This window comes from Pteropus medius, unplaced genomic scaffold (genome assembly GCF_902729225.1).
Source record: "Pteropus medius unplaced genomic scaffold, Ma_sr-lr_union100, whole genome shotgun sequence".
Classification (NCBI taxonomy): Eukaryota; Metazoa; Chordata; class Mammalia; order Chiroptera; family Pteropodidae; genus Pteropus; species Pteropus medius.
The window spans coordinates 3,081,062-3,090,396 of record NW_024340697.1 but is presented as its reverse complement, the minus strand read 5'-3'; the positions used below and the strand labels follow the sequence as shown (position 1 = coordinate 3,090,396).

The 9,335-nt window shown below is 41.4% G+C and overlaps 1 long non-coding RNA gene across 1 annotated transcript in view; it reads left to right on the top strand.

Moving 5' to 3' along the window:
* Window positions 1–3,661: 3,661 nt before the first annotated feature.
* Window positions 3,662–9,335, top strand: part of LOC120611570 (uncharacterized) — a 62,243-nt gene continuing 56,569 nt past the window's right edge. The window contains exon 1 of the long non-coding RNA XR_005655229.1: window positions 3,662–3,886. This is a non-coding gene — a long non-coding RNA (uncharacterized LOC120611570). The remainder of the gene's footprint in view (window positions 3,887–9,335) is intronic.

Sequence of the window (9,335 nt, the reverse complement as noted above, 5' to 3'; positions counted from 1 at the left end):
GTTTCCTTCGTAAGCAAATACGGAGTTGACAGATCGTCACATTTCTTTGACTTCTAAATTCTGCATGGCAGGACGTAAGGAATAAGTATATGCTGATGTCATGATGTAAACAAAAAGGTTAACACAGGTTAGTGAGAGCAAACATAGTATGAATTAAAAATAATGCCAGTCATAGGCAGTTCATCTTAGTAAGTCGTCTTCATGTTTTAGCATTTCCTTTGCAACATCAATCTTCATCCTTCCAGCAGGTCACGAAAAACCATAGGTAGTAAAGTGCTCGACTGTGCTTTCATATTGATCTGTACTTTACTCGCTGATGTACAGCCTTCAGTGGAATGATTTAATAAGTCATTGTGGAGATCTGCTTTGGTACAAGGTAAATTACAGCAGCCTGAAGGTTCCATTTACTGCTCAATCTTCACTATGGTAAAGGTGACTTTTGAGACAATTTCAGGTCGTCGGCTTCTATTAGTTGTCCATGATTATCCAGAAAATAATTTGGGGCGAGATGATTTGTGAGCTGTATGGAAACACACCTATTCGTGTCAGAGGATGAAGGTGGTTTAAATGTTCAGGCAGTACATTAAACTGTCTGAAAACCAAAAATGCTCTTGGAGGGACAATCCAGTAAGATTTTCTTTTGATAAACGATAGTTCATCTTTTATATTCTATGGCACATAAAGCTTAACCAGTCATAGCATTGAAACTCTTTGTGAATTTGGTGGGTCATAAGAAGCCACGGCGTAGAAGACAGATTGAAGAATGTTTCTGAGTCATTACACACATGTGTACGTACCGTGTCCCTGTCCCTAACCTTTGAAACGTGAATTTCCAGCTTCTCTTATCAGGAGGTGGGATCTAGTTTCCTTCCCCTGAATTTGGTCTGGATTTTTTTTTTTCTTCCTGTTTGGGGGCTGACTTTCAGTAGATCACATCAAGGGAGTTGCTCTGCTTTGTAGGACACCCTGACCAGTCTGGTTTGGGGACTTGCTTCGGCCAAGAAAATAAGGCATATGTGATTCATCTCCCTCCTCTCCCTTGGAATCCTGCTGAGATGTGAACAACTCCCGACTAACCTGTTGGCTGATAAGAGGCGGGTTGCCCAGTTTTCTCGCCACCCATCCAACAAACAGTCGACTGCCCGATATGGGGGCAAAACCACTTTCGACAGCCACCCCCCGCCTACCAACCAGCCCACTTAAGATGTAGACAAGCCAGCCAAATTCTGCCAAGCCTAGCCGGGGTTCATAGAACCACCCAGTTATACTGTTGATCGATAATACATGCATATTGTTTTAGGACACCGCATCTTGCAGTGGTTATGCAGCAATAGGTAACGTTGCAATGAGCCTTTGTGGTGTTTTGCACCCCATCTGTGGGACTGCTCACACTTCACTGCCTTGGCTGAATTAGCTGAAATCTTGGCATGTTTGGAAGCCATTAGCTAATCGAGGGGACATCTTACCTGTTCCTGCTACTGCTCAGGTAACAATAAAGAAAAAGGATAGAGACAGCAACGCATCTTAGGGATTTTGTAACCAGCGCAACGTGAGTTTTATTTGTAAAAAAAAAAAAAAAAAAGTTCGAGATCCCTCTCATTCTCTGCCTCTGAGAGGAGACCATGCTCTCTCTGGAGCGTTACCCCTTTCCTAATAAACTTTCCTTTTAACTCTAAAAAAGAAATAAAGCTTGAGAAGACAAGAAAATAACAAAATACCAAAATACATTTTCACCATAAAATTCACAACTAATTATTTTGTAAGATTTGTTTTCAGCCCCTGTTAAAAAGGAAATATTTTGGATTTGGCTAAAATTCGTTTTCCTGTTACCTGGATCTCTGTCCCCTGCCCTTTTCCCAGTGACAACACAACCCTGAGTGTGTAGTGTGGGTTCATAGTGTACACATGGAAGTCATTGCTCTCATGCTCTTCATGTTTTTGTCATATAGAATCATGGTTACACATATACAGAAACACGTGTACATATACCTATAATATGTACATATACATAACGACGTCAGTTTGTGTTTTTACGTATACACATTTAGTTTAATCCTTTTAACTGTTGTATAAAAACCTATCACATGGATATAATACCCTCTATTAATTCTGGTAGCATTGTTGGATATTGATTGCTTCCGAGTTCCCCCATTAATAGCGCTGCAAAACAGCGCTTGGATACAAGGATACAGTTCCTTGTATCCAAATACCAGTCTTTATCTATGTCATACGACCAGAATTGCTGGATGTTCAGACACATGCTTTTTCACATTCTCTAGAGTCTAAAGTCACCCCATTAGACAGGGACCCGGCTTTATAAAAGTTCCTGGGTGGCAGGTTTCAGGGCGGTCGGCTTGTGGGACAGATTTATAACAGGGAGCTAAAAGGAAAGAAAATCTGGATTAAAACTGGAAAGCATTTTGAAACATTCTCCACATTATCTCATCTCACATCGCCCCTCCCTCCCAGTGTTTTTATGTGGTGTCGGGAATTGTTATTTGGTGGTGTCATAGAAATTAGAAATAAAATAAATTTACAGTAGTAAGAAGCAGGGTAGGAGGTGATGGTCTGCTCCTAATAGCTCACTAATTGGTTTCCAGGGGAACAATTAATGACATCATGGAAAGATGTCGATTGGTCATCCAAGGAATATTTCAAATTTTGTGTTGAATGGGGCAAATGATCCCACGTTAGATCATTTCTGAGGGGTCTCAGGTTCATTATTCAATAAAGCAAACCAGTCCTTTGGGTTTTTCTCAACTGAGAGGTCAAGTTTAAAAACCTGCGTTTTACCGTGCGAAGACATGTTAAACATACCCCATGGTGTAATCAAGGTTAGGTCAAACAACATTCTCCCTGTAAACAGGAGAAAATCACCCTCGTTGCTTAACCAGTAAGTAGCCGAATGTCCTTAGATTTTACACATCCCCTGTCTAAAGTGAACTAGTACACAACAAGCCTGTCCCCATCATAAATGTTCCCAAGAAATTGTGTGCACCCTTTGTCCTTCGGGTTCAGTCCAGACCAGCTGATCACACTATGATGACATCATCATCACCCTATTTTCCACGTGTAACCATATTTGAGAGCTGCCTGAGGTTTTCCGATTTATGTCCGGTTACATTACAGATGCTCTGTAATGCAGCTGCTTTTAGTTTAAAATTCTTCTAACCGGTGATACGAATTGCTGGTTTGCAAAGGTAATAATAATACTCTATCATGCATTTTGAAAAGAAAATTGAGGAGAAATAAAACTATTGGAAAAGCACATCTTGTCCTCAAAATTTCCAAGCCCAATCAATCACAAAATCATGATTATAATGAGTAGTAGAATAATATCAATGAAGTAAAGTGCTTGCTCCCAGAATCACTCTAAAAGGAATATCTGAGGCTAGTTTTTCAGTTCTATCCTTTAAGGTTTTTGGAATGAAGCCTCTGGTTTTGGAGATATCCAGCATATTTTGTACACTTGAGGGAAATTTTATAAAGAAGTTTCAAGGTGTTGCCAGTTTTTCAGGGATTATCTGGCAGCTCCAAATCCACCGCTCTCTGCTCTGCTGTTTTTCTGAACATTGGGACTCTGCACACCGCGTTTTCCCTACGGCGGCTTGCTTCCAGCTTTTGCCAGCAGAGGGCGCTGGAGAGGGAAGCCAGAGGAAGCGGGAAGGGGCTTCATCCTGACTGGCTTGCTTTTCCTGTCCTGGATGCAATGGCACCTGGACCTGGCGGCAGCAACTGCTTTCGGCCTCCGCCGGCTTCACCACTTCTAGAATCGGCCTCCTGGGAGGCGCCTCTGCCTCCGAAGCCGGAGCCTTAGCTCCGAAGGCCCCTCGTCTAAAGCCCTGGGCCCAGCAGCGAACGGGCAGCGGCGCTCCTTCCCCCACAGGTATCCATCCACATGTACTATAAACATTTTTAGAGTTGTTGATACATTTTCCAACTTGTTTTCCCGCCGAATTATTGTGGTTTACGCTCTCACTGGTTGTGTGTGAAAATGCTTCTAGACAGCCCTCTCCCATTCGGTCGTTGTTAATTAACTCAGCATTGTCTTTGACGGAGTTTTCCGTTTGAAACTCTGGGATTCAGTGGAGATTGGTTGCGACAGAGGCCGTGTGGCCCACCAGGGCTAAAAAATGTCTTATCTGTCCTTTCCAGGTAAAGTTGGCGAGACCTGATCTGGCTTTTCAAATATACTACGATCGTGCCTTCCTAGTTTTCATATTTTCAGAGTTATTTTTCGGTAGCTGTCGTTAGGTCCCTTTTAACAGTCATAATTTATTTAGAAGGCATTTTCCTCCTTTTTTATCGATTATATTTATCAAAGGTGATCACTTTTATGTTTCGTTTAGAGAAACTTGCTCTTGGATTAATTAATGCTATCTTTTTCTGTTTTCTAATATATTCATTTTTATGCTTTATTTTCTTCATCCCACTTAGACTTACAAATCATTTTCTAAAAATGTTAAGGTAATTATCAATTAGTCGTATTAATATTATTAAACCCAACAATCCCCATTTCTTTTAAAAATCACATGATTCTAAACTAACATTTCAGCCCCCCAAATAAAACCAAGTTAAAAACTAAAAGGTACAGACACACAAAACAATTAAAAAGAAGGGAAAAATATCATCCACCGTCCACCGCCACAGATAGTTGCTTATAATCATTTTGGAGTTTTTTCTTCTAGTCTCCTCTTTGAGGCACCTATATTTCAATGGTTACTCGAAGTCACTCTGTTTTTTGAGATTTAAATTAAATTTGCCTGAGCCCCGCTTTCCACTCTCCATGAGAAATTGAATCTTCTGCTCCAAGTTTCTGTGACTTCAAGGGGACTTTTATTCTCATGTCCAGACCAATATTTTCTTTCTTTGCCTTCCTTTCTTTAACCGTTTTCCCTTTTTTTTTTTCTGGGAGTAGTTATCAGCTTTGATCCTTTGATCACTAGTCAATGACAAGTTGCGTCTCCTCAGCAGACTTAAATTCAACAACTATCTTTTTGGTTTCTGTAAAGTCTTTCCCCTGACCTGTTTTCTGCATAAGACAAACAGAGTGGGAAAAAATGTTTCTTCGAAGATGAGATTCGGAAACCCCTGATACTGAGAAGGTGGATTAAAAAAATAAATCTTTTCAGAGTTTAGTTTATACTTTGTGTCTTATTGCTGTTGCCAGATGATTTCACTGTCTTAGATGTTTTTCTGCGTCTTACCTGTAGTTTAGGAGACGCGTTTTTCATCCAACCTGCTCATACCGCCATCTGAAGAGAATGATGTTTCTTGCTTTTAAGATACAAAAGAAGATGATGGAGTTGGCTTGTTTTAGAACTATTTTTAAATATCTTGAAGTTTTGAAATACTAATTGGAACATCAGAACCTGAAGTTGACTAGGCGGTTCGCTTCAGTGGCGTTGGCTGGGGCCATTTCCGGGGCTGCATTGATCTGGGCGCTCAGCTGGGCGGGGATGTGCAAGATAGTTTCACTCAAGACTGGTACCACAGCTGCGGTGCCTGCTACGTCTGGGGACTGGGGGTGATAGACTCTCCACATGGTGACTCAAGGCGCCAAGAGCAAAGTAGAGCTGCCAGGCGTCTTCTGCCACATTCCGCTGTCAAAGCAAGTCACAGGGTTACCCCAGATTCAAGGGGAGAGAAAACAAACTCCGTGTCTCGGTGGAGAGAGCAAAATGCAGCACAGTGAGGAAGGGTTCTTTGGCAGCCATATTTGTAGAGACAATCTATTAAGACTTAATGTAAACCCCATTCTTTTACATTCAGGAAAATAACCTACTAGCTATGGCAATTTTACACATCTGGTATTTATTGTGTCATAGAGACAGTGAGGGTAAATAATTAAACGTCTAATGCATCACTCAGTAAAGGGCCAGATAAATAATTTAGGCTTTGTGGGCCGTACAGTGTCTGCTGCAACCTCTAAATCTCCTCCATTATAGTGAAAGCAGCCATAGACAATATATATATGTATATAAGACAGATAGACAGGGCTGGGTTCTGATTCGTTCTTCTTTACAGAAAACAGGTGGTGGGTGGGATTTGTCCTGTGGACTGTATTTGGCTCCCCGCTCCCTGGTCTAGAGAAATAGTACTTTTCCTACATCCTAAAGGAATTTAAAACTAACTATAGGAAGGAGATTTCAGATTAATGATACCACATAAACTATCTGAAACTAACTAAAGTTAATGTAATAATGAACATGTAGCTAGCTTGTCCTTGTTATTTTTTTTTTTTTTGCTAACATCATCACAAGCTGATAGCATCAAGCTCCATGTGCGGAACCTGTTTTATCACCTGACAGTGATAATAGCGACACGTCCTTTCTCCCTGCTTGATTGCCGTTGCCTTTTCGATTCTATAAAATCATTTCATGTCCTCAGAGGAAGGGCGTTTGATAATGTGAAATCCTATTTGGTAAGCAAGAGGCAAACAGTGGGATAGTTTATAGTTTATTTTTGAAATACGTTTACTAGTTTATGTTCCCTCGACTCCAGATATTTGAGTTCTCGGGTTCTTAATAATGGAGCAGAAGGAAAGGCGTGATTTTAAAACCCTCTCGACCACTTTTTGCAGTGAATGGTTTTTTTTGTGCTCTGCACTTTTCTGTAAACCCTCTGCATCTCAAATTTCATCAGCGATACATCAGTGCTTTATGAGGTCACAATGCGCTGTGTCTTTTCACATCCATAGATGTCCATAGGTGGGTAGAAATTGTGGAGAGCTTTTCATCAGTGTGCATGCCGTTTAAAATGACAGGAAGGCCCAGGGAAAATAATGTCCATCCTCAGCACCAAAGACACTGCTTTTCATTTATTTTTAGGTATATGCGTTCTATAAATCAAATATACCGTTCTTCTCATCGCTGCGTTATGGCTTATGTTAAATCCAAAGAGAAGTATTTGTTTTTGAAATTAAAATAGGAAAGCTAAACGATGGATAATCATGTCACCGGCCCTTTACAACTCTCAGGGCGGACACTGCAGTTTCATTGTCGTTAAGATACTTTTCTCCCTGCTCAGGAGACACTAGGATGTAATATAAAGACTTGCTGCCTTTGGGCCATGTATTGACTGACAGGCCCCACCCTTCGGTAAAAGCTAATGGGAAAAATGCTGCCTTTTGTGATTCTGTCCACACAGTTTCCAGCTCACCACCAGCTTCAGGCTGTCACCCTCCCTCTCCTTCCCCCCCAGGCCACAGAGGTGGGAACTTCAGGCCCAGTTCCTGGTCTCTGGCCCCCCCTGGGAAGTGCAGCAGAGGTTTGGAGAGAAGGGTACCCACTGGGAGGGAAAACCCACCCCTTTCTCCCGGCCAGCCTACTGCTACAGCCCTGTGTGGAGTGATTTGTTTATGCTGCCTTGTAGTAATCTTATAGATGCTCATGCTTTGATAAAATAATAGTGGCTGGTGTCCATTCAGTGGTTTCAGGCAATGCAGTGTTTAGATTAGATGGGAGGCTTCAGCAGTTGCTTGAGCCTCCTGCTCCTGCCACAGAAAGTCCATCTCCTCAGCTCTTGTGCCCGCCACGAGTCTCTCTGGGATCTGTCTCAACAGTGAAGTAACAATAAATGGAAGCCATTTCTAGCACCTTTATTTAGAAGTGGTTTTTGCCTTCCTCTTCGGCCCTTTCAAATCTATGCTTCCTTTGTATTTTCAATTCATGATTTTTCCCTCTGAGCAGTCAGCCTGAGCGTTGGCTCCTCCTGTTTGACTGAGTGGGATCAGGTTTCTAGAACCCAGCACAGAGCCTGGGTCTCTGGGAGGAGCCATTTTTCTTTTCTGCTTCCTTGAGGAAAATCAATCCACAGAGATGCGAGATTTTATTCTATTCCATCCACCAGCCAGCTGACTGGCACTTTTTTTATACATATGAAGTTACCATGCTTTGGGGTTGTTTCTCTACATTTCCTTTCAGAATCATCTCCTTTGATTTTTGTCCTATTTCCTTTTTCACCATCTGTTGAAATATCTTCTTTAGAGATACTGAAATCGAGACATTAAATATGTTTGGGAGGCTGATGGCTGATGTTAATGATAGAAGGTTTGAGAAGGCGGTCAAGGATCCACTGTGACACAGACTTCAGTTGTCCCTTCTCACCCATGGTTTCACCTTCTACGGTTTCAGTTACCTGCAATCAACCGTGCTCTGAAAATATTAAATTGAAAACTCCAGAAATCAACAATTCATACGTTTTAAATTATGCCCCATCCTGAAGAAGGTGATGAAATCTCACACCATCCTCTCCATCCGGCTGAGGACGAGACTCATCCCTTTGTCCAGCGTCTCCTAGAGGCTCCGCACCCCTTAGTCACTTAGTAGCCATCTCAGTTATCAGATCGACTGTCGCGGTTTCGCAGTGCTTGTGTTCAAGTGACATTTATTTTACTTAATGATGGCCCCAAAGTGCAGGAGTAGCGATGCTGGCAATTTATGGATGCCAAAGAGGAGCATAAAGTGCTTCTGGTAAGTGAAAAGGTGAATGTGGCACAATGAGGTATTTTGAGGGAGCAAGACCACATTCACAGCACTTTTATTACAGTATATTGTTATAATTGTTCTATTTTATTCCTAGTTATTGTCGTTAATCTCTTACTGTGCCTGATTTATAAATTAAGCTTTATCATAGATGTGTAGGTACAGGAAGAATGTAATGTACGTACGGTTTGGTGCTATCCATGGTTTCAGCCATCCATTGGGGATCTTGGAACATTTCTCCCGTGGATAGACGGGGACAACTATACCCATTTTCCTACATTTTCTAAAAGGCACAGAGTAGTCAAAGTGCCAGTAATGAGTTTTTTGAAGACTTAGAAATGACAGTTATTTCATTTCAATTTCCTAGATGACTGTGTAAATTGCCACCTCATAAGGATCTGGGCCATCACTTCTTGGCCTTTTGGCTAAGATCAAGTGAGCGATCTGGGCCTTGGCAGGTGGAAAATGAACACTTTAAAACATGCCGTTCACTTTTCTGCCTGGTTGCCTTCATAGAAATATTTATATGCTTTCCGTGGACAGTTCACAGTTGATATAGATGAGAAATTATTCTTCCAATAGACTGTTCAATATTTGTAAACTGCTTATTTTATCTTTAATGTCTCCTTGTAAACAATAATTTAAGAAAGATAGTCTTTTCCCAAGGACGTTTTCCTGTTGCCCAGATTTTCTATATCTAAGTGAACCAAATGTAACATTTTCCTCTGATGCGACACAAAATTAGCTTGCTCTCAGGATACGCAGAAAGAGCGACACAATGCAAACCCTTTTCGGTGTTGATGACTTAGTTCTTTATTTTGATCAAGTCAACCAAAGAGCATCTGAGCA